This window comes from Chrysemys picta, chromosome 5, assembly GCF_011386835.1.
Source record: "Chrysemys picta bellii isolate R12L10 chromosome 5, ASM1138683v2, whole genome shotgun sequence".
Classification (NCBI taxonomy): domain Eukaryota; kingdom Metazoa; phylum Chordata; order Testudines; family Emydidae; genus Chrysemys; species Chrysemys picta.
In genome coordinates, this window is record NC_088795.1 from 133,735,764 (window position 1) to 133,762,062 (window position 26,299).

Sequence of the window (26,299 nt, forward strand, 5' to 3'; positions counted from 1 at the left end):
ACAATTTGCTCTATATCAGCTCTAGAAATCATACAGTGTCATGCTCTCTTATTTGTCAGTGTTTGATTTTCCAAAGGGACACATTTCTGTTTAGCCAAAGTGAGCAGAGATGCCTCGTACTTGTGTGAACAGTGCAGATGACTTCTGCTATGTTTGTGGTGAAGTGACTTTTGCATCACAAAAGCACAGTATAACTACTATGGTTAAGAAAGCCTATCACCTTTATTTTGGCTGCAAAATTGGAGATCAGGACAAGAGGTGGGCCCCACACATATGCTGCAACACTTGTGCAACAAATCTTCGCCAGTGGTTGAACAGGAAAAGGAAATCTATGCCTTTTGCAGTGCCAAGGATTTGGAGAGAGCCAACAGATCATACCAGCAATTGTTACTTCTGGATGGTGCCTCCAGTAGGGAAAGGTGTGTCAAAGAAGAAAAAGTAGACTGTGCATTATCCAAACATTCCATCAGCTATACGCCCAGTACCCCACGGAGAAGGACTGCTGGTTCCTGATGCACCAGAATCATTCTCACTTCAGTCAGACGAGGACGAGGAAGAGGATGAAACTTCTGGTCCTGAACCATCAATGTCACAGGACCCACATTTTCTCCGATCCTCCTCCTCTGAACCACACCTCATAACACAAGGTGAACTGAATGACCTTGTCAGGGATTTGGAACTACCCAAGAGTAAGGCTGAGCTGTTGGGCTCCAGACTACAGCAGTGGAATCTCCTGGCAGGTGATGTTAGGGTTTCCATGTTCCGTGACCATCAAAAGGATCTTGTCCCATTCTTCTTCATGGAAGGTGATCTTGTAGCCTGCAACAACATCGATGGTGTGCTGGCAGCCCTCAACATCGTTCATGATCCAGATGAGTGGAGACTGTTCATTGATTCATCGAAGATGAGTCTTAAAGCTGTTTTACTGCATAATGGCAATGTTTTGCCATCAATTCCAGTTGGTCATGCAGTCCATATGAAGGAAACCTAGGACAACATGAAACAACTTTTGAGGTGCATAAACTATGACCAACATCAGTGGCAGCTTTGTGGGATTTGAAGGTTGTTGCTCTCTTGCTTGGTCTGCAGACTGGATACACAAAGTACTGCTGTTTTCTCTGCGAATGGGATAGTCGTGCAAGAGATTCCCACTCCATCAAGAAAGATTGGCCACTCCGACAGTCATTGGAGCCTGGGAGGAAAAGTGTTCAGCATCCACCACTTGTTGAATCAAGGAAGATTTTGTTACCACCCTTACACTAGGTCTGATTAAGAACTTTGTCAAGGCCATTGACAAAACACAAGCAGCTTTCAAGTACCTCCGTGGAAAATTTCCACGATTAAGTGAAGCTAAGATAAAGGAAGGTGTCTTTGTTGGTCCTCAGATTCGTGAACTTCTTCGAGATGATGCATTTGACCATGCACTGCGTGGCAAGGAAAAGACAGCATGGAAAGCCTTTCAGTTAGTGGCAATAAATTTTCTCGGAAACAACAAGGCAGACAACTACAGGTTGTTGGTGGAAAACCTCCTCAAGGCATACAAAAGCCTTGGTTGCAACATGTCACCAAAGATACATTTTTTGCACTCTCATCTAGATTTTTTCCACAGAACTGCGGAGCAGTGAGCAACGAGCACAGCAAGCGATTTCACCAGGACATTGCAACAATGGAGAAATGCTATCAGGGCAAATGGAGCCCATCAATGCTTGCAGACTATTGCTGGAGCAATAGCACAAGAGATGCTCCATTTAATGAATACAAGAGACAAGCCAAGAAGCGCCGAGTAGACACTGAATAGGACTAAACTATGTACATAATAGTTTTTTGCCTTCTGTTTCATAATAAATTTTATTTATATAACCCTTTTGCTGATTTTTAAAGAGTTACATAAACAGGACAGGTGAAATATTATCATGTAAAGTAACCATAAACACATGAAAAGACCTAGGTTTACAATTTATGATTAAAACTCTACTATCTACACAATATACATAGACATAAAATGTAAAAACTTAAATATCTTAGAAACAGTAGTCAATCAGTTGTTTTAATTGTCATATTTGAATTCAGCACATCAAAATACATAATAAATAGCACATTTTAACTCTGAAGCAGACGACTTCTCAAAAATTGTAGACCAATGTATTAGGAAAAACTTTCTAACTATAAGGATAGTTAAGTTCTGGAATATACTTGGTATCCCCAGCGTTAGAGAGGTTTTTAGTAACAGGTTGAACAAATACCCATCAGAGATGGTCTAGGATTACTTGGTCCTGCCTTAGTGCGGGGGCTGCTCTTTATGACCGCTCGAAGTCCATTTCAAACATACATTTCTATGATTCTATGGTTACCTGACTACTTAATGAAATAGTACATTTGTCTACAGATTAACTATACAGATATAAAACCAACATGGCTTTCATTATAGCTCCAGCATTAATTTACAGAATGGACCAGCTCCTGCCCTATGCTACACTAGTTCCTTGAGGGTGAAGAAGGGAAAACAGAATCGCTGCTCGTCACACCCACGGATGTGCTCGTGAAGCAACAGGGCAGGAATCATTCCTCATGCTCAAGAAAGAGCCCAGAAGTTATCTATTGTCCCCATCATCCATCACAACCCAGTCTCAAAAAATGACATTTCCTGCGGATTAGGGGCCATAGTAAAGGCCCCAGTTTGTTAGTGTGTATACCGCATTCAGAAGCACACAGCAGCTGTACTGTGGCAAGAGGGTGATCCCCACATCCATGACCTTGTCTGCACCATCCGGATACAGAATGTGATTATTGTCCTTATTTGTAAGACAGCGATACTCAGACCTCAGTGGTTCAGGAGCCTAAAGAGCCACAGTCGTGTGAATTCATTGTTTCATTCAATATGAATCTATAGTACTATAGTAAACTGTATGACAGTGGAAATATTTAGTGTATTATATATTCTTTCCACAGCAAAATGACTGACCAAGTTTATTAGTTTATTTTATCAACTATAATTAGTTAATAATACAATAAAAGCATCCCGATTGGTTAATAATTAAATCACAGTGTTTTAATAGGTGCTGCAAAGTGCTGCAGGAGGCACATTAAAGCCACTCGTGAGCCTCAGCCTTAGTATTACTGGCCTAGGAACCCTTGTCAGGGTACAGGAACCCATTGTGCTGGAGGCTGTTCAAACACAGAACAAAAAGATTTGCCCTGCCCCAAAGAGCTTATGATCTAAGAATAAGACAAGAGACCACAGATGAAAACAGACAGTTGGAGGAGTACAGGAGATAGTGAGACAATATGTCCTAGGAAACACACTTTTGTCCCTCCAGACCCACGAACACGATACAGTTCTGCGGTGACCTAGAATCCTACTTTCAACGTCTCCGACTCAAAGAATATTTCCAACATACCTCTGAACAGCATACTAACCCACAGAATCCCCCCTACCAGCACTACAAAAAAAAGGATTCTGCGTGGACTCCTCCAGATGGTCGAAACAACAGATTGGACTTCTACATAGATTGGTTCCGTCAACGTGCAAAGGCTGAAATTGTGGAAAAGCAACATCACTTGCCCCATAACCTCAGCTATGCTGAACACAACACCATCTACAGCCTCAGAAACAACTCTGACATCATAATCAAAAAGGCTGGCAAAGGAGGTGCTGTCGTCATCATGACTAAATTGGAATATGACCAAGAGGCTGTTAGACAGCTCTCTAACACCACATTCTACAGGCCATTATCCTCTGATCCCACTGAGGATTACCTAAAGAAACTACACCATCTGCTAAAAAAACTCCCTGACAAAGCACAGGAACAAATCTGTACAGACACATGCCTAGAACCCCGACCAGGGGTATTCTATTTGCTACTCAAGATCCATAAACCTGGAAATCCTGGACGCCCCATCATCTCAGGCATTGGCACCCTAACATCAGTCTTGTCTGGTTATGTGGACTCTCTCCTCAGGCCCTACGCCACCAGCACTCCCAGCTATCTTCGAGACACCACTGACTTCCTGAGGAAACTACAATCCATCGGTGATCTTCCAGAAAACACCATCCTGGCCACTATGGACGTAGAAGCCCTCTACACCAATATTCCACACAAAGATGGACTACAAGCTATCAGGAACAGTATCCCCGATAATGTCACAGCTAACCTGGTGGCTGAACTTTGTGACTTTGTCCTCACCCACAATTATTTTACATTTGGGGACAATATATACCTTCAAGTCAGCGACACTGCTATGGGTACCCGCATGGCCCCACAGTATGCCACCATTTGTATGGCTGACTTAGAACAACGCTTCCTTAGCTCTCGTCCCCTAACGCCCCTACTCTACTTGCGCTACATTGATGACGTCTTCATCATCTGGACCCATGGAAAAGAAGCCCTTGAGGAATTCCACCATGATTTCAATAATTTCCATCCCACCATCAACCTCAGCCTAGATCAATCCACACAAGCGGTCCATTTCCTGGACACTACTGTGCTAATAAGCGATGGTCACATAAATACCACCCTATATTGGAAACCTACTGACCGCTACACTTACCTACATGCCTCCAGCTTCCATCCAGGACACACCACACGATCCATTGTCTACAGCCAAGCTCTAAGATATATCCGCATTTGCTCCAATCCCTCAGACAGAGACAAGCACCTACAAGATCTCTATCAAGCATTCTTAAAACTACAATACCCACCTGCTGAAGTGAAAAAACAGATTGACAGAGCCAGATGAGTACCCAGAAGTCACCTCCTACAAGACAGGCACAACAAAGAAATTAACAGAACACCACTAGCTGTCACCTTCAGCCCCCAACTAAAACCTCTCCAGCGCATCATTAAAGATCTACAACCTATCCTGAAAGATGATCCCTCACTCTCACAGATCTTGGGAGACAGACCTGTCCTCGCTTACAGACAACTCCCCAACCTAAGGCAAATACTCACCAGCAACCACACATCACTGAACAAAAACACTGACCCAGGAACCTATCCTTGTAACAAAGCCCGATGCCAACTCTGTCCACATATCTATTCAAGTGACATCATCATAGGACCTAATCACATCAGCCATACCATCAGGGGCTCGTTCACCTGCACACCTACCAATGTGATATATGCCATCATGTGCCAGCAATGCCCCTCTGCCATGTACGTTGGCCAAACCAGACAGTCTCTACGCAAAAGAATTAATGGACACAAATCTGACATTAGGAATCATAATACTCAAAAACCAGTGGGAGAACACTTTAACCTGTCTGGTCATTCAATGACAGACCTGCGGGTGGCTATTTTACAACAGAAAAACTTCAAAAACAGACTCCAAGGAGAGACTGCTGAGCTGGAATTGATATGCAAACTAGATACAATCAACTTAGGATTGAATAAGGACTGGGAATGGCTGAGCCATTACAAACATTGAATCTATCTCCCCTTGTAAGTATTGTCACACTTCTTATCAAACTGTCTGTACTGGGGTATCTTGATTATCACTTCAAAAGTTTTTTTCTCTTACTTCATTGGCCTCTCAGAGTTGGTAAGACAACTCCCACCTTTTCATGCTCTCTGTATGTGTGTATATATATCTCCTCAATATATGCTCCATTCTATATGCATCCGAAGAAGTGGGCTGTAGCCCACGGAAGCTTATGCTCTAATAAATGTGTTAGTCTCTAAGGTGCCACAAGTACTCCTGTTCTTTTTGCGGATACAGAGTAACACGGCTGCTACTTTGAAACCTGACACTTATCCTAGCACAATCAAAGGTCAGGGGTGACAGACACTGGGAAGCCAGCAGTACTACAAACCTTGTTGTAATTGTTCTGGGATTATGTCTGCCCTGGAACCTTTTGGATGTGCACAAATAAATTGCTCACCCTCGGAGGGCCACCTGCAGTTAAAAAGAAAAGAGCAGGTGGAGCAATATGCCCTGTGCCCCTGCCATGTCCAAAGCACATTCATTGTGTTTAATATTTTGATTGCTGGAATAGCCGCATGATGTTCACATCTCATATTTAGTAAGGAACCCCAAACTGGAAAGCTTCTGCATCATGGGCAAAATAGACTTACAATAGTAACTTAACTTACAGTAGTGATGCTTCTGGGGCATAACTGCAACGCAAAACACAACATTTTCAAACATTTCCTTTCATTCAATAAACATGACAGTTCAAGAGCCAAACCAAACCACTGGCTTAATGTACTGGGCGAAGAACCTTAATTGCTTTAATTTTAACAAATAAAATCAAGTTTTTTGACACCGCAGTTCTTTACCAAGTTTACTACTGCTTGCTTTTAAGCAAGGCCTCTCTAGCCAATAATACACATGCTGAATCAATAACTTACTACATCTCACTGCATCTTTTGCAGAGCTGCCATTCAACAGCAGGGGGAAAAATGATACCAGAGTTTCCTAATGAACTCTACCCAGACCACGCTGTGTCTCATTTTTATTGTCTTTCACACCTGGGGGGGAGGGATAGCTCAGTGGTATGAGCATTGGCCTACTAAACCTAGGGTTGTGAGTTCAATCCTTGAGGGGGCCATTTAGGGACCTGGGGCAAAAATCTGTCTGGGGATTGGTCCTGCTTTGAGCAGCAGGTTGGACTAGATGACCTCCTGAGGTCCCTTCCAATCCTGATATTCTATGATTAATCTGCACATTCAACATTACAATGTATCCTTACTGGAACTCCCAGAAATGTATATGAAATAGACTCTAGCTCAGCTGTTCCGATTGTTAAATCTCTCTCAACAAGAAAACCATGTCAGGAACAACCTCAAGTGCAGCATATCTGCACCAGCTAAACAACATTATGGAGGTTCAGAGACAGTTGAGCCCAGAGCAGTATATTAGCATTTCTTTGTTTGCAGATACTGAATACATGGAAGTTATTCATATGTCTTTCAGTATTTGGAGATTCTATATTGTCAGGTATTTTAGGATTCTATAACCAGGAATTCTCACATTTGCCTTTAGTGCCTGTTTATCTTCATACAAACACAAGACTTGCCTTACAATAGTAATGAATTTTAGACTCATTACTTAAGCTTGTTTGACAAAATTGGGATCAAATATATATAAAAATAAATAGTTTACCACGTTCACTCTTTTTAAAAGGATAATAGAGTTTATTTTTTACCATGATCTGTTTTATTATGAACAAATGAAAGTCAGTCATGGAAACTTCTCCACTGAATATAGCCAGTGCAGTTAGATATCTGAAGACTATGCATGATAGCCGCTCACCTTTTACTTCAGCCAAACAAATTTCTGTGGCTTTCCTTAATATTTCAAAGTTACAAGTTATATTTCTGGCTACAATGCCTTTGAAGTTATCAGCCTTTCAGACGTCAAAACACACAAATAGACTCACTTCAAGTCTGTCTTCTTATCAAATGCTGTTTCCTTTGTTCTTTTATTTTTCTAACGGCCTGACTCCTGTGAGTAGCCCCATTGACTTCACATGAATAAAGCCTGAAGGATTAAGCCCAAAAACTAGTGTGTGTGTAATCTATATCACACACACATCCTATTCACCATTTTTAAGGATGCAGCAATGTAAAACAAAGAAGCAGAATAATGCATGTGTTTTTGAACATATACAGTACAATGTATTTCACAGGGGAAGAGGAAAGCAGTCATGCCACTGTTCTAAACTGAGGGGCTTGTGTAGCTTCCAAGCCACAGTGCATCCTTGATGCCACCAAGAGAGCTCTATGGCTCTGGAGGTTACACCATCTTCTTAGCTGGAGTAGGAGCACTGTTGTCTGGTGGAAAGATTTCTTCTCCTTTCCCCCATGTAGTGTCCATACCCAGCCATGTTATTCAGGCTGGGAAAATGATTTTGCTCTTGTGCCTGTGCTGCAGGAATCAAATTCAACCCTGATGTAACTTGAGTGAAGTCATTTTAAATTTAGAACATGCATTACATTGTTTGGAGCACAGGCATTGTGATATTCTGTTCGACCGAAGATCCACCTGGTCCCGTACCTTGTCTCTAATAGTGGTCAGTAATGGTTGCTTCATAAAAAAGTTAAAAACAAAACAAAAACAAACAAACAAAAAAAGGGGATACTTGAAATTGGCTGATATTGGCCACTGGCAGAAACAGGGATACTGGACTACATGGACCACTGATGATCTGATCCAATTTTGCTGGTCTTATATTCCTGGCCACCACAGACAGACAGATGCAAACTTTGTTTCAAAAGGCCATGTCTTTAGCAATAAAGCTGTCTCTCAACTAAATAAAGCACTAGAGAATATATTGTAGGAAGGTAACAATTCTCTGGAGGTCATCTCCATCTCTAATTTCCATGATTCACTATTACTGCATTGCAGTGCCAGCACTGGGTGTATCCTGAAGTGGGAGTTGAAACAGCCTACATCTTCTGATTCAGAACCTTAAGAACAAGCTGCTATTTGAATGAGAAGTAAAGCAACATTAGTAGGTTTAAAAAAAACAACACCCTAATTTAAACCGAATTATATATTTTTCAAGTGAAGTTGCTAATTCTTTTTTCTTTTCACAGTTCCAACAGGCTAGTTCTACACCTCCAGCTGTGTATCAGTGTGCAACCTCAATTTTATCTGATTTTCCATTCCTCTACCACTTTCAAAAACAGGGAAGAATTTTAGGCAAGAAAGGAAACAGTCCAAATGATCTTTTTCTGTTGTCAAATAAATATTTTCTGGAAAGGAAGCACATACAAGTCTTCTACTGAAGTACAAGAGTTATTTGCAGAAAGACTGGAATTACTGCTTTCCCTCTCCATATTTTACAGAATTAACCTTGTCAGCAATGGGAGGAAACAGGCTACTTTCAGTGAACCACACAGAATTTCCAACACCTTCACATTACTACAAAAGCTGCAATATCATCATGTAGCATATTTCAAATAATAAACATTCATATGTTCTAATTAACCTCATTGAGGTGACAGATTAGCTATGGTCATCTTAGTCATTAGGAAAAGCCTTCATGTAGCTTCAAAAAGTCTGTTAGACAGTGAACTAATATATGTCCTGATTTACATTTCTTGTGGTTCCAGCAAAGTCAATGGACTTGCAAGAGATATACTGATAAAACCTGTAACTTCACATCAATGGCTCTAGTGGCAATTCTCAGGATCTCCCATCCTTTCATTTAGAGGAGCACAGTTCTCTCTAATTTCTTAGCTGTCAGGATAGTCATCCTGAAATAATAAAATCAGTGCCATTCTTTGGTCAGACAGGCAGATTGTACATCAAGTTGCCATCTTACTCTGTTAACACAGGTTGGGGTTTTGTTTTGTTTTTTGCTTTAACGTGTTATATTTTAATATTTTTGTGTGTTTACTGTTTTAAATACACACACACACACTTTACATTACATACCAACTTTCTTCTGAACATATAAAAGTTCTTTACAAACATTAATTACTTAAGCCTAATAAAAACACCCATATTAGACTGAAGAGATTATTATTTGTATTTTACTGTTAGAAAAACAGAGACTGTGAGGTTCAGTGTTTATCTAAGGCAGGATTTCTCAACCTGTGGGTCATGACCCAAACGTAGGTCTCCAGAATGTTTCCAAGTGTTGTACGGTGACATCAGATGCATGGGACTGGCTGGACTTGGCTCCCTGCTCTGACTGCTGTGACCTCCGATGTCACAGCACCACTCAGGATTGATTCAGCCACCATGATGACAGGGGGCCAATCAGTCCAAATTTGAGTGAATGATGCTGCAATCCCATGTGCCAGGTTGCAATGCCACTCACAAATTTGGCCCAGCTGCGCCTGCCTCCCGCAACTGCTGTTTTTCTTTTAAGTTTGATGACCCTTTAACTCTGTTGCTGAAGTCAGAGAAATCCATAAGGCAGTAATCTATTTCACAGTTTGCTCCATCACATAAAATAGTAAAGTGGGTTGTTTTAAATAGTCCGTCACTTAAAAAAACCCTCACCAGGGAAATTATGTTCTGCTGAATCTCCTGTGCAGGGTTAGGATTGTCAACTTCCAGATTAACAAAAACGGAACAAAGTTCCCCCATGTGCATATCATTCCTCTGGCCCCCTTTTTTCAAAGCTCCATCTCTTCTCCTGAGTTATGTTCAAGCTACATTCTGATCTCTGATATATTCTTGGCAGTTCTCTATTACTTGACAGCTGGCTCCCCTCCTCTTCTCTTATCTCCACCATCCCCTCTTCAGATTCTATGTCCATCTCTTGCCCTGTTGCTCTGTTCTTACCCCCACGCCACATACTTTCTTGAGATTCCCGTCTCCTTTTCTGCAGTCAGCAGTTCCATGAATAAATCAGGATTTCCTGCACAGAGACCCTGCGGGCTGAAACTAGGCACTGAAGTGTGTATCAGTCAGGCTAGAAGCTAGACAAAAATGTGTGTTTAGCAGTCCCATAAATAATCACCTTTCCATTCAATGTAATAGAATTGTGTTTCTTCTCTGCTGCAAGAACGCAGTCGCCTCATACTGTTGCCTTTAGATGATTACTACCCAGGTTACTGTCGCACTGCCAGTCCGCTCCCTTCTGTGTCATCTGATCACGGTGCATTCATTACTTCTGCTTCACACTTAAATTAGATAGGGTGAGCAGAGCTCCAGCTTGGAGTAACAACTGAGGGAAGGGTTCCATTAACAGTATCAGGAAGGAGGAACATTTTTAAATGGTGTAACTGGAGGTAACCTTGTCAAACAGAGCAGACAATGAGTTTGAAATCAGGCTCCTGTCTGTTCAAGTTGAAAATCACGAAAATTGGCCAAACATCGTCCAGTATTGCCAACCACCAATTTCACACATCATGAGCCAGGCACTTAAAATCACGAGATTAAGTTAAATATGAGATTTTAAAAATACATTTTCTCATTCTTTTTTATTTGCCTTCTGGATTTAGAGCCTTTAAGGACCATGTTTTCAAGATTTTTTCTACAGCCATAGAGCTAGAAACTTACTTTTGAGGAAAATGAAAATTGAGATGGTCATGTCAATTGTCAGGAGCTGGGGTTTTAAGAAAAATACCAAATATTGTAAGACTTGTGATAAATCTGCAACAGTTGGCAACACTGATTGTGTTTGTTAGCAGATTGACCAATCAAAGGAGGCTCCATCTTGGGAGAGGACAAAGCTCAGACAGGCTTGGTTTATAAGCATCAGTCTCTTTGGTGAACTATAGTGAAGCTGCCTCCAAGCTCTGCACTTCCCAAGCACATAGGAAGGAGGAAGGAAGTTCTGAGGGAAAATACCTGGAGAACATCACAGGATCCAAGGCTCAAGGAGGGGCACTGAGACACATTGAAAGCACAATGGGGGGTGAGGGAAAGGAAAATCACTGCCGAAAACAAAACATAGAAGAATGGTATATCAATATTAATCTTCCATGAAGAACTATAGTTGTGTGTTCTGGTGAGTGGATGAGGATAGAGAGTATTTCACAGAGATAGAATGAATTAGCATTGATGAGGAATTTGGGGTATTTTGGTTCCATTGTGCTGCACAGCACACTGGTCCTTACAGCAAAGTAACATGCTGATTTTTGTGAAGAAAAGAAAACAGTGTGAAAACACATTGATGCATTTATTATTATTCAGAGCCAATTAAAAACCAAAAACAGGCTAAGTCTGGAAGGAGGATTTTAAGATACAAGAAACAATCTGTTGGCACATTCTTAATACAGTGGTGTTTACATGACCTTAAAAGAAGGGTGAGAGAGAGAAATGAAATCAGCATTAACTTGGAGGTGGCATGCAGTGGTATTGGAGATAGCCCAGTTATTTCCAATATATAGAAACAAACAAAAAAACCCTAAATATGTAAAAATATTCTCCAAATATAGGGTTTAAATGCAGTATCTCATATGTGTATGATAACTACTGGCTTTCTCTCTTTTTAGTGGTGACCATTTCACTTTTTGTGCAAAAGTAAACAAAGTTAACATAGTGGTGCCATTTCTTACTCACATGTCTTCAGTGAGTTATTAACTTTCTGCTGTCCCCCTCCCGCCCCCCCAAAAATTCACAGAAATGCATTCCCTTAAACGGACAAATAGATAAGTTTCACATTAATATCACAAATCTGTCATCCTGAGGCAGTATTTTCCACAAGAACGTATCGGGTAGGGAGTTATTTTAAAGGCTCATTCTATTTGTGCAATTTTACATGACACTGGTCTACAATTTTTGAGAAGTCGTCTGCTTCAGAGATAAAATGTACTATTTATTATGTATTTTGATGTGCTGAATTCAAATACGACAATTAAAACAACTGATTGGCTACTGTTTCTAAGATATTTAAGTTTTTACATTTTATGTCTATGTATATTGTGTAGATAGTAGAGTTTTAATCATAAATTGTAAACCTAGGTCTTTTCATGTGTTTATGGTTGCTTTACATGATAATAGTTCACCTGTCCTGTTTATGTAACACTTTAAAAATCAGCAAAAGGGTTATATAAATAAAATTTATTATGAAACAAAAGGCAAAAAACTATTCTGTACATAGTTTAGTCCTATTCAGTGTCTACTCAGCGCTTCTTGGCTTGTCTCTTGTATTCATTAAATGGAGCATCTCTTGTCACTGTCCAGCAATAGTCTGCAAGCATTGATGGGCTCCATTTGCCCTGATAGCGTTTCTCCATTGTTGCAATGTCCTGATGAAATCGCTCGCCGTGCTCGTCGCTCACTGCTCCGCAGTTCGGTGGAAAAACAATCTAGATGAGAGTGCAAAAAATGTATCTTTAGTGACATGTTGCAACCAAGGCTTTTGTATGCCTTGAGGAGGTTTTCCACCAACAACCTGTAGTTGTCTGCCTTGTTGTTTCTGAGAAAATTTATTGCCACTAACTGGAAGGCTTTCCATGCAGTCTTTTCATTGCCACGCAGTGCATGGTCAAATGCATCATCTCGAAGAAGTTCATGAATCTGAGGACCAACAAAAACACCTTCCTTTATCTTAGCTTCACTTAACCTTGGAAATTTTCCATGGAGGTACTTGAAAGCTGCTTGTGTTTTGTCAATGGCCTTGACAAAGTTCTTCATCAGACCCAGCTTGATGTGTAAGGGTGGTAACAAAATATTCCTTGATTCAACAAGTGGTGGATGCTGAACACTTTTCCTCCCAGGCTCCAATGACTGTTGGAGTGGCCAATCTTTCTTGATGTAGTGGGAATCTCTTGCACGACTATCCCATTCGCAGAGAAAACAGCAGTACTTTGTGTATCCAGTCTGCAGACCAAGCAAGAGAGCAACAACCTTCAAATCGCCACAAAGCTGCCACTGATGTTGGTCATAGTTTATGCACCTCAAAAGTTGTTTCATGTTGTCATAGGTTTCCTTCATATGGACTGCATGACCAACTGGAATTGATGGCAAAACATTGCCATTATGCAGTAAAACAGCTTTAAGACTCGTCTTCGATGAATCAATGAACAGTCTCCACTCATCTGGATCGTGAATGATGTTGAGGGCTGCCATCACACCATCAATGTTGTTGCAGGCTACAAGATCACCTTCCATGAAGAAGAATGGGACAAGATCCTTTTGACGGTCACGGAACATGGAAACCCTAACATCACCTGCCAGGAGATTCCACTGCTGTAGTCTGGAGCCCAACAGCTCTGCCTTACTCTTGGGTAGTTCCAAATCCCTGACAAGGTCATTCAGTTCACCTTGTGTTATGAGGTGTGGTTCAGAGGAGGAGGATGGAAGAAAATGTGGGTCCTGTGACATTGATGGTTCAGGACTAAAAGTTTCATCCTCTTCCTCTTCCTCGTCTGACTGAAGTGAGAATGATTCTGGTGCATCAGGAACCGGCAGTCCTTCTCCGTGGGGTACTGGGCGTATAGCTGATGGAATGTTTGGATAAAGCACAGTCCACTTTTTCTTCTTTGACATACCTTTCCCAACTGGAGGCACCATGCAGAAGTAACAATTGCTGGTATGATCTGTTGGCTCTCTCCAAATCATTGGCACTGCAAAAGGCATAGATTTCCTTTTCCTGTTCAACCACTGGTGAAGATACGAGGCATCTCTGCTCACTTTGGCTAAACAGAAATGTGTCCCTTTGCAAAATCAAACACTGACAAATAAGAGAGCACGACACTGTATGATTTCTAGAGCTGATATAGGGCAATTTGTTCAGCAGAGTGATGTAAGCTTCATTATGATTGCATCATCCAGGACTTCTAGGAATAATATGATGCAATTCATATCATGTATGACGCAATACCAGCTTCAGATTGCATCATTCATTGTTTTGCCTAAAAAGCAAGTACTGTCCAAACCTAGTCATAGATTTATTCATAGATCCAGTTAAAGATGTATTTTAGTCATTTCTGGTTTAAATTGAGATCCCTTCCCTTTATAACTCATTTATCCTCTGCCATTCCCAAATCAAGGGTAGTATATACTGACCCAATAGCATATCTTGAAAAACTAGAGCCAATCAACAATTTTAAGCATCATTTTCATTCTCAGTGACCCAGAATTAGTCAAGTTTGACTACATTTATTTCAGAAGCATTTTGGCTGTAATGTGTAATGTGTAATGTGTTCTTTCAGTATCATTTGAGATTACAGTGTTCTAACATTTCATGTCACACTATTCATATCTATCTACGCATCTCTATCTCTATATACACACACACTCACCTTCACTGGACAATTATGATTGTCCTATGTACCATTCTTTTCATAGATTCACAGAGTTTTAGACCAGAGACAACTCAAATACACATCAGAAAAGAAAAGGAAAAAAAAAACACTAAAGGACAGGACTGGAAGAGAGAACAAAGACAAGGCGGGTGGGAGAACAGGACTTCAGGTGGGAGCAGCACCCTCTATCAGTCACAGAGATGAGATCGATTCCTTAAGGAAAATCAGCACTAGCACTGCATATTTTGGGACCAATAGAAGAGAGTTGAACCACCTGACCCAATGAAGGAAAAAGAGAGCAAAGAGGGTGAATAAAAGGCAAAGGGGGAAGAAGTGTCGGTGTCATTTTACTTTGGCATTAAAATGCTTTCAGATTTTCAAAGTGCCACACCCCCTTCACCATGCCATCAATAGCTTTGGAATTCACCATCTGAAAATTCTACTTCCTTTGTTATTTTCCTTCCTTCCTTTCCATTTCCCCCCCAGTTCAGCTTTGTTATAATCACCTGCTCCGCTGGTGCCTGGATACAGTTTTATGCCAGGAATCTGACATTCATCCCCCTCTGTGAACTAAGCTCATTCCCAAGCTTGGACTCCTATTTATTGCAAAAGGTAAGTGCGGAGCCCTTGCATTAGTAAATTTACTATTATATCATTCCTTGTGCAGCCAGCCCTCTGCCTCGATAGGAGGCTGTACACACTGCAGTTACATGAAAATATTTCCTAGGAATAAGCAGCTCGGATAAAGAATCATGAAGAACAGAGATGGAAAAGATGCCGTCAGTCATCTAGTGTATCCCTTGACAGTTCAAGATTGTTCCCTGGTGAATTAATATTTGTTATATGTTAATTTCCCATTTTGTGCTCTGCAGTGCAATAGACATGGTTTCTACCCCAAGGAGATTTGAGAGAGACAAGGAAAAGACTTGAACACATGGGATGCACCCGAGGATGATGATAATATAAGTTTTTAAAAAAATATAATTGTAAATGGGGTGCGGATGGAATTATATTGAGGTCATCCAGCTCTGGGAGTCTCACAATAGAAGCCAGGTGTTCCAAAGGAATCACAGAATATCAGGGTTGGAAGGGACCTCAGGAGGTCATCTAGTCCAACCCCCTGCTCAAAGCAGGACCAATTCCCAACTAAATCATCCCAGCCAGGGCTTCATCAAGTCTGACCTTAAAAATCTCTAAGGAAGGAGATTCCACCACCTCCCTAGGTAACCCATTCCAGTGTTCTGTGCTTCATGAATGGTTTCACATAGCACTGCTGCCCTAGTTCTCCCAGCACAACTGACAGCGGCAACTGCTGACATTTCAGTGGTTAGAAACTGACTTCAAGCCTCCTCACAATCCTGCTTCTTCTCCTGCCTGCTACCCCCAGCCCTCTGTCCTCCCATATAGTCCCATTTCTCCTGCTGTACAGCCATGTTCCTCCATCTATTACCCTTGGTGTCCAACCTGCCTTCCTAGCATGGAGAAGGTAGAAGTATAGAGCGGTAGAAGTAGAGCGGGGGATCCAAAAAGACAGGCTAGGCAATGTTGAAGAGCAGTAATAGCTATGAGAATGCAACAGTTCATTCAGCTTCTCTTTGGGGGAGCTAAAATAGTTATGACAAAGAAGGAGGAATAATTCTTATGTTGACGTCTAAAATTGTCTTATCCCTAAGATGTTATCAAAACGCATGTGTGCAAAACATGGACTTACTGTTTCTGGAGCCTGTAAAAGAAAATCAGGAAATATCAGACTCTTTTTAGTGATAAAACAAAAAACCTGATAAAATTATGGAAAATGTAATGGGCTCCAGAGTTGCTCTGTTAAATATGGAAAGTTAAAATACTAAAGCATGAAACCGAGGCATTTTAATCCTGTATTAAAGTGTAATTGTGACTGCAAATTTAACTCCAATTATACACACATAATTGCATTCTTCTGGGGGTTTTAAAAATCCAAATTATAGAATCCCATTTCAAACAAGTAATTTTCAATGTACACGTCTATTTTAAAGAGCACAAAATGCTAAAACTCAATGTGGTTCAGAAAACCATAACTCAATTAAAATAACAAGGGGAAAATGTGACCTATATGAGAAATCTTGTCATTATGTTTGGACTCAGGTGAAGAAGGCAAGAGGTATATCAGTAGGAGGAAAGCAGCACAGTAATAATTGTAACGGGACATGAGCAAAGTATCATGGCCGATAGGCAAGAATTTCCCTCATCATACATGGCGATATTCTAAGTGCTGAAATCAGAGACACAGTGCTAGTGTGTCTGCCATTGTCAAAACTGGACATCAAGCACAATACTTCCTCTTCTTTAATTTACTTTTGTGTCCCCATGATGTGGTTTGCATTTTTGGTTGGGCCTGCAAAATAATGTTTTGCCCCAATCGCCCAAAAAGGGCACAAGTTTCTCTTGTTAGCCCCGATTACACCACTGTGCATGTTTCAGGGCTAGTCTACACTACCCGCCTGGATCAGCGGGTAGAAATCGATCTCTCGGGGATCGATTTATCGCGTCTCATCTAGATGGATAAATCGATCCCCGAATCGACGCGCGTACTCCCACCTCGTCAGGAGGAGTAAGTGCCATCGACGGCGGAGCCGTGGCGGTCGATTTGCCGCCGTCCTCATAGCAGGGTAAGTCGAATAGGATACGTCGAATTCAGATACACTATTCGCATAGCTGAATTTGCGTATCTTAAATCTACCCCCCCCTCCCCCCAGGGTAGACCTAGCCTCAGAGTGGTAGCCGTGTTGGTCTGTATCAGCAAAAAGAATGAGGAGTCCTTGTAGCACCTTAGAGACTAACAAATTTATTTGGGCATATCACTGCTGTGCATGTCACCAGCCTGCGGCTATTGAGGACATTAGCATAACTGATATAAAACATGGGGGCAGAGGAAGAGACTCAGTAACTTGTCCATACACAGCTAACAACTTCTACTAAAGCTTGTCAAGGACAATTGCCCAGAGTTAAGAAGAAGCTCAGTTAATGAAGAAAGTTATTATTCCATTTTAAAGATAGGGAACTGAGGCAGGGAGTGACTTGACCAAGGTCATGGAAGGAGTCAGTGGCAGAGCAGGGATGAGAATGTACAAACCCATGCTAAAAATCCCACAGAGTCCATCAGATCATGTTGTCTCTCATGCTGTTAAGCAGTTCACCTCTATAGCCAGAGATTAGACAGCCTGATCAATAGGAAGAGTTGCTAGTTGTCAGCAGCCTGCTGCAAGATGCACTTTACTGGCAGCTGAAGTGGTCATGCTTCCAACACTGAAAGACGGTTGGGCTCTTCCTCCCCAACCCCATGCCCCCCCCCCCCAAAAAACACAACAAAAAACAAAAACAACAAATAAACACAAAAGATCTGTTTCTGTAGGTTTCATAGGCCCGCAAGTCAGACTTGGTCTGCTGATTGTGTACACGTACATGGTGTGTGTGTGTGTGCGCGCGTGTGCACGTGCTGATTTTGTGTGGGTGGCTGGCAAAGGGAGCATAGTAAGCCACCTGGGATCTTTAGGAAAAAAATTGTGACAAACTCTCAACCCCTAGCCAACTGGTTTATATTTATATTCACCGTGGGGGGGAAGCTAGATTTTAATTATTGATTAATTAATTATTAAGAACAAAAGTGGAGGTTTGGCGTGACTTTTCTAGGTCCCCAAAATCATGGGCCCAAAAGGTCAGCTTTGGTTATCAGTGTTAGGGTGCAACATAACATGTTATGTCCAAAAAACATGCACAGAAATAATTGCGGGGGGATGGGAATTAAAAAGCTAAATTCATCCTGAGTGTACTTGGGTTTATGTCAACATACACCATGATGAACAAGAATGTTATGTACTTTCAAAGTCTCTGCAGCTGGCCATGAGCCTAATTTGCTATTTTGGAAATGTCTCCGATTACAGTAGATTCTAAAACATTATCATCTAAATCAAGCACTAGAATAGGCTAAAAGGCAACACCCATGCACCTCAGAATGCATCAATATGCATGAAGCAAACACCTCCTCCTAGTGCAATAACCACTGCAGATAATGAATGTATTCAGCGCCTACCTCTCAACTCTCTTTCACTCTCAAATAGGGGTGTGACTTTGCAAACAAAAGCAGCATTTTAAGGCCATTTGTGTTAAAAGATTCTGAAATACAGATATCAGAATCACATTTTCTGTTTTACATTAAGAAGAACAAGAGCTTTGAAGTTTACCAAGATTTTTGAAAAAAGAACAGGAGTACTTGTGGCACCTTAGAGACTAACAAATTTATTAGAGCATAAGCTTTCGTGGACGACAGCCCACTTCTTCGCTTATGCTCTAATAAATTTGTTAGTCTCTAAGGTGCCACAAGTACTCCTGTTCTTTTTGCAGATACAGACAAGGCTGCTACTCTGAAACAAAGATTTTTGACTGCTTTAGTTAGTATTTTTAGAGTACACGCTCCTCCCATCAGCGTCGTTAATCCACCTCGGCAAAAGGTAGTAGCTATGTCAATTAAGAAGCCCTCCCATTGATATAGCACTGTGTACACTGGGGATTAGGTTGGTGTAACTGCATCAGTCAGGGGTGTGGCTTTTTCACACCCCTGAGCAACGTAACATAACATAAGAACAACCATACTGGATCAGACCAAAGGTCCATTCAGCCCAGTATCCTGTCTACTGACAGTGGCCAATGCCAGGTGCCCCAGAGGTAATGAACCTAACAGGTAATGATCAAGTGATCTCTCTCCTGCCATCCATCTCCACCCGCTGGCAAACAAAGGCTAGGGACACCATTCCTTACCCATCCTGGCTAATAGCCATTAATGGACTTAACCTCCATGAATTTATCTACTTCTATTTTAAACATAGTTATACCAATGTAAGTTTATAGTTCAAGTCTGGTGTGTGTGTGCGCACACACGTACTTACACACACACACACACACACACATACACACACACACACCCCTACCTTATGTGGAGATGATAAAAGGCATAGCCATGCAATAAATGAATTTATCAGGCACCTCTGAGTGTCTCCTGTCTTGTGCTCATTAACCCATCTTACTCTAAGATTCCAAACCTCTGAAGTTTCAAAAAGCTGTTACTTTTGTTTAAATCCAGGTGCCACTGAAATATTTCTTCTTCCCCTGCTCCCACAAAAATGTGGATTTCCTCCCAGCATCCCCAAATTACATCGGCCCAATGGGGGGCACAACCCAGACTTAGCTCAGTAATAGCTTTTCTACAGATAAGGATGGTAAAATTTTAGAATCTGATATCCTGCATCTGTACAGGACTCGGAATGGGATTTTTATCCTGTTGGGAAAGAGAGATTACCAGTTCCTGAAGTGACGGAGTACTCACTTCTGGCTCTAGAAGAGTCCAAGATAAAAGGCTTTACTATTATAAAATTGTTATATATTTTCAGTCATGCAGTTTGTTTTTTGATTCCCACACAGTCCTGTACATTAGCACTCCTGGTCCTATTGCAGGAGGAAAACCAGCACCTTGCTTTACAGGAAGAGCATTAAAGAAAAATCCTAATTAATTAAATACACTCACACTATATTTGTAAAATCATGTTTTCTTTAACAAATATGTTTTACATAATTATCTTATTTATTCTGCTGGTTTTATCCAGGGTGACAATTGAAGCCACAAACACTCAACAGAGCTGGTAGATAATGTCGTTTTGAAATCCCATTTTATCTCTCAGTTCCATCCATCCTATATGATTATTCCCAAGTCACTGTTTAATTTGCTAACTTCAAGAATGTTTGCAAGTATGAAGAATCCTGCGCTTTCTACATAATCATCACCAGAGAGGAAAGTGAAAGCTAGCAACTACCAAACATGAATGGTTATTGGCAGAATACCTGATGAGCATCTGGCTCTTTGGAGCCTCGTGTCTTTGGAGGAGTTGACAGGTTTGGTTACAAGAATTTGGTCTAATCCCAAAATTATTACACATGCCAACATACAACAGGGAATGCTGAACAAACCAATTACGGTCACAAAAAACCTTGCCTTTCCCAGACAAAGCAAAGCAAGGGAGAAGGAAAAGGAAAGAACTAGGCTCTGTGTCTCACCCAATAGTATAGGGGAAAGGAATGATGGAAAGAATGAACCACCATCCCTAGCCCCTCCGCCCCTTCTTCCCTTGATCCTTCAAAAAAAGAGAGTGTATTTTAAGTAGTTTGGTGTTACTGCTCCCTGAATTAAATAGAGTTAAATTCCTTTGCCTTCCCAAGTCCTGTAGCCCTTGTTCATAGTCTGTCTCTCATGCACTTTTATTGAGTTAAGAAAATCATATGAACCGTCAAGAGGGCATTTAATGCCTCCCTTCTAAATACATCCCCTTTCTTTGATGGAGAAGGTGGAATGGAAGCATACCTTATGGGAGCAGAGATGCAGTAGCTTGCTACAGCTAGGCTGCTGTGAGGACGCTAGGTGTAACTATACAGTCTTGGATGCAGGAGGCAGCAAGTAAAGGTATTTGAATGGCTGTTTGTATGGGGGTATATGTTTTAAGATATATCTGTAGTGCAGAATTTATTTTCCTCCCTTGTGGCACGCAACGTCTGAGGTATTAACGATACAGCAAGTAAACTCCTCTGTAAAAGAATTACAGAAAGAAAGAAAAAAGAAGAGTTGCACCACAAATGAATCCCCAAATATATCACTGTATGAAATAGCTTTTCAAACAACTTTGCTGCTGTATGATGATGAGTTTTCCCCTCACAGACTTCTCTTCCCAATCCATCTCCTGCAGCTCTCTTACTGAAATAAAAAGGTGCAACCACTCTAAACCTTCTCTTCAAACTCCCACCACACGCCTCCGGGGCCCAGAACACGCTGTGGCTATTCTAGTTGCACACTTCATTCAATTAGTTTCTCGCAACTCCAGCCAAGACTATAGACATTTTCAGAACTTTAAAGTCCCATCTATGGTTTAGCCTAAGAGCTTAAGTATGTATCCATGAATCTAGAGCTTAGAAATGGCTGTGATAAATTTGTGCCATTTTGAAGTAAGCAAGGTAGATTGCACAATATGTTTGGTTGAGCGAACATTGCTTCAACACAGTAGCCAACTTTCTGAAATACATAGCAATGTGGGCAACGAAATAGAGAGCAAGGCTGGAATTCATTTTACTCGGAGTCCAACAGCAACCCTTAGCCTTTCATATTACTTGACAATGCAGCAGGCAGTTCAATTTCTTTTGACTCACACCTACAGTTACATGTTTCATTTCTGTTACACGTCCCCCAGGTTTCCTCAGGAAATGTACCAAGTCACTGTTTTCTCATATTCTCTTCTGACCATAGCTGAGTAGGTGTCATTAAGATAGACAGTTCTACAATTGGATCCAAACTTACTTGATCACACAGAGATATGGCATTGGCCTTTGTTTATTATCCTTGATAGTTGCTATCATGAGAAATGGTCAATTATGACCTAAGCATTATAGAAAAATCTTACTATTCATGGTGATCTGCAGAATATAAAAAAGCCAAACTAAAAACTTCAGTATTAAAGGGATACTTTCAACTGAAAACTCACATTTCTGTTTGAGGATGCTTTATTTACCATTATCACCGTAATACCCAAGATCATTACCTGAAAGAGATTAAAGAAATCTTTGCAATCAAATGAACAAAGGTAAACACCCTGGAAAAATATAATCTGGGCCTGATAGCATGAATAAAACTCACACAAGTAGTCCCACTGACCTCAACATAACTAATTACAGAAAGAGTATACTACTCAGCGCAAGGGTTACAAAATCAGATCATTGTTCTATTGGTTGTTCACAAGACTTTTTCCACACATTAAGAAGGGATTTTTAAAATAGGAAAAACCACACAAACAAGAGTGAGCAAGGAAGACTGAGGGACATATGTACTCTCCACTAAAACCTTTTCAGTTCCTAAATCACTGAAGTGCAGGATTGCCAGCCACCCCAGATTTCTGGCATTCACCTGGATGATCCCATATCCCTGAAGTGTTCTCTTGCGACGCAATCTGGTTTTGGCGACAATGACATTGAGTTGTGTTGTGATGATATTTTGATGCAAGATCACCAGATGATGTTACAACATGCTGAGAAGGCTTAAAAGTCATGACACTCTAATTGCTGCTAAGTTTGTCCCACTGGGCACACTCCAAAGATGGTGAACTAGCAAAAGTTCACAATAAAAAACAGGCTATATTGGCCTTTTAAACACTCATTCCAATCCCAAACCAGAGAGTTTTTCTTGATTTTTTTCTATCTACAATTTAGACTGCCCATGGTCAGGAGTGGCGCCAGGGTTTTTGCCGCCCTAGGTGGCAGCGCTCCTCCTCTGAGCATTCGGTGGTGGGGATCCTTCCACTCCACGTCTTCGGGGCACTTCGGCGGCAGGTCCCGGAGCAAGTGAAGGACCCGCCGCCGAATTTCCACCGAAGACCCGGAGCGGAAGGACCCCCCGCCGCCGAATTTCTGCCGAGGTAGCAAAATGCCCCCCCCTCCCAAATCCTGCCACCCTAGGTGACCGCCTAGGGCTCTGCCCATGATATTTTCCATTTAGGTTCTGGAATAATCAGTGAGTGAGATGAGAAAATCAGATCATTTTTGCCCATATTTATGCCAGACAAAGACAACTAGAGTTTTCTTATGATCAGAAAATTACGCAGAAGTGACTAGGTTCACGTGCCTTCTTCAAAGCTTTCAGACTGAAAAGCAAGATTTTTAATTTATTTTGTTCAAACTCCACATCTGACACAGAACTGCTCTTCAAAAGGTTCAGAATGACAAGCAAAAAGTTTACTGTTAAAGATTAATCATCTTCTCTTTCTGTTCCCACTCTCCTCCTGCTCTGCACTTTTAAAGGGATACATGGCACAGTAGCTTCACTTTCACATTACTAAGCCATTTCGTTTAAATATTCCCTGTCTGTTCAGTTTGTTCTGTGTCATTTCATGTCTCCACAACATGCAACAGAAAACAATTACACTTTCCATGCTTTGTGATGACCTGGAATATAATTTGCTTCATTATTTTTTCTGCTAACAAGTTTTGCATCTGAAGCCTTCTTTTTGCAAGTCTTCATACTTATCCATGACTCCAAAATGATTTTTTCTCTCAGACTTCCCTTGTTTTTCACTTTGTCTAGCTCTTCCTCTGCAACCTTGTCCACATGAATCCTTAAATTTGATCCCATCACTGCAAAATACTTAATCCTGCTTTAATGTCCTTCCCATATCAATGGTTGCTCTTTACCCTTTCCTTATTTACTCTTAAACCCCTGCTCTAAACATTAGGCGGTCCAGAATATTGTAGCAGGCTTTTATTATTAATTATTATTATTATTATCATTCCAGGAAGTGAGACCTTATCTGGTTGGTGATGCATTGTTTTATCTGCCTAGCTGATGTTTAATTTTCTATTGCATTTCATTTTAGCATGCTTCACTTCAACATTTGATTATACATCAGCCAGTTCATCACTGTCCTGGTGACTTCTTTATCCTCTCCTTGTGATACACCATAGTTAGAGGTTACTTGTGCTGCACAGTGTATCTGAAACACCCTCCTCTTCAACACCCAGATGAGACACTTCTCTTATTAGCACATTTCCTCACCTCCTTTTTTTCTTGCTGATTTCATGCTTCAGTCTCTGTAAGGCTTGTTGAGATACCCCACATAACGAAGAAAGGATTTGTCAAACTAAATTGACCACAAGTGCATCAAGTCCCATCCAGAATCCACCTGGCCAAAAATCTAAATTAAAATAAAGTCTACTACATCAGCCAGCTTGTATCACATTTGAATAAGTGTCTTAATTAAAATAGTTTCTCATATTATCCTCCCTGCAAGAACTCCTATAAGAACAGGTTGAATAAAATGATATTCATATTTATACATGCAGGGCTTAAGAAATCTGTATCTCCAGGGTGAGTATGAAGCTTCCCAGATGAATGCTATCAATGTCTGCAGAGTCTTAGCTTCCAAAAACAAAAAACAAAAAAAGGGGGGGGGGGAAGGCAATAATTTATGGTTTCAAAGATAATCATTGAAAACAAAAGAGCGAAAAGTCAATGCAGTGCCAGTTTTCTAAACTTGACAACTTGGAAATGCCAAACAGCAGCTGTGTGAAACTAACCAAACTTTAGTCAGTTTCACAGCATGACCATTGTTTCTCCTTCAAAGCTTACAAATAAAATTACTGTTTGTCTACTATGCTAACTGCTGAGAGATCAGTCTTGATCTGTTATTAGAACTAAGGAAGAAAGATCCTGCCTCCCTCTGAAGGGGATTAGCCAAGCATGCTGTCCTGTCTGAATGAATCCCAAGGAGGAAGGCGGGAAAAAGGGAGGGGAAAAGGGGGGAGTCTGCCCTATCTCCATCATCCATAGGTGAAACTCTGCTATTGCATCATACTTGGTCTTATATATGTGGTTTGGTGGACAAAAGCCCCTTGCTGACTATGTGTTGCACTAGCTAGATGTAGGTGTGCACCATGTGAGCTAAGGATACAAGTTACAGCAACCAGTGTCGGGTTTACAATGGCGCCAGTGGCTCCACGGAGCCAGGCCCATGCTCAGAAGGGGCCCTGGCCTGCTCTGCTTGCACTGCGCCTCTAGACCCCGTTGGCTCCCGCCCACCACTTGCTCCTCTCGGCCTGCCCGCTGGACAGCTGAGGGTTCCTTTCTCCCCCACCCCGGCCCCATCCTCCAGCTTCTCTCTGCCTCCTGGCCGGACCCCAGTGCACCTCCAGCTCCGGGCAGTCTCTGCTTCCCACCACCTGTGGGCCCCCCTGGAGCTGAGCTGCCTGGGACTGGTGCAGAAGCCTGGCCAGTCTCGGCCAGTTGGGGGGAGGAGGGCACAGTATGCCGGTTTGTAAATAGTGCCCTCACACTGGGCTGGGCAGAGCGGGGCTGCCTCTGCCATGCCATGCCCCTGGCCAGCCCCTCTCTCTGGGGACCGACCTCCCCACCCCGCGCCATGCTCCATTGCCCCCATGGGGGCCCACAAATATGTTTGGGGCCAGGCCCACAAAAAGGTTAACCCAGCCCTAACAGCAACAGTGTCAGGGCTCCTGTACAAGACAGCTCAGTCATCATTTATACCAATGAAATGTTTATTACATGTGACTTTACCCTAAGCTCCAGATGCCATAACTTGTACATTTCTGCATGACATTGCACTCTGCCCCACCAAGGGAACATTGCATCAACTGAATCTCATTACTACTATGGTTCAAAACAATAATGGCAAAAAAAGGGATGCAGTGGTCATCACAAAAGGTGTCCCTATGTATTTTCCATCTTACATATGCACCAAACACACACAAATAATGAGATTCCATTTGGTGGTTTTATTCTTCCACAGAGCCATGGAGGAATTTATATGCACAACCTACACTACTATTCATGGGAGTTACCTGCAATAATCCCCTATCAGTCAGAGGGAAATATATCAGTAAATATGTGGTGCTGAGACTAGCAATACAAAAATGCATTATTCTCGATGTCAGCAAAATCCAGAATGTCAAGGGGTTAATTGAACCGAACACTGGAATGAAACATGAAAGGAAACATGTTTTATTGTTAATTTACAAACGTTTAGATAAACTCAATGAATGTAACATTTCACTTTGTAGGGGACAGGTTG

General features: G+C 41.5%; 1 protein-coding gene across 7 annotated transcripts in view; it reads right to left on the bottom strand.

Moving 5' to 3' along the window:
- Positions 1-26,299, bottom strand: part of CTNNA2 (catenin alpha 2) — a 766,120-nt gene that overhangs the window by 372,742 nt on the left and 367,079 nt on the right. The window lies entirely within an intron of this gene.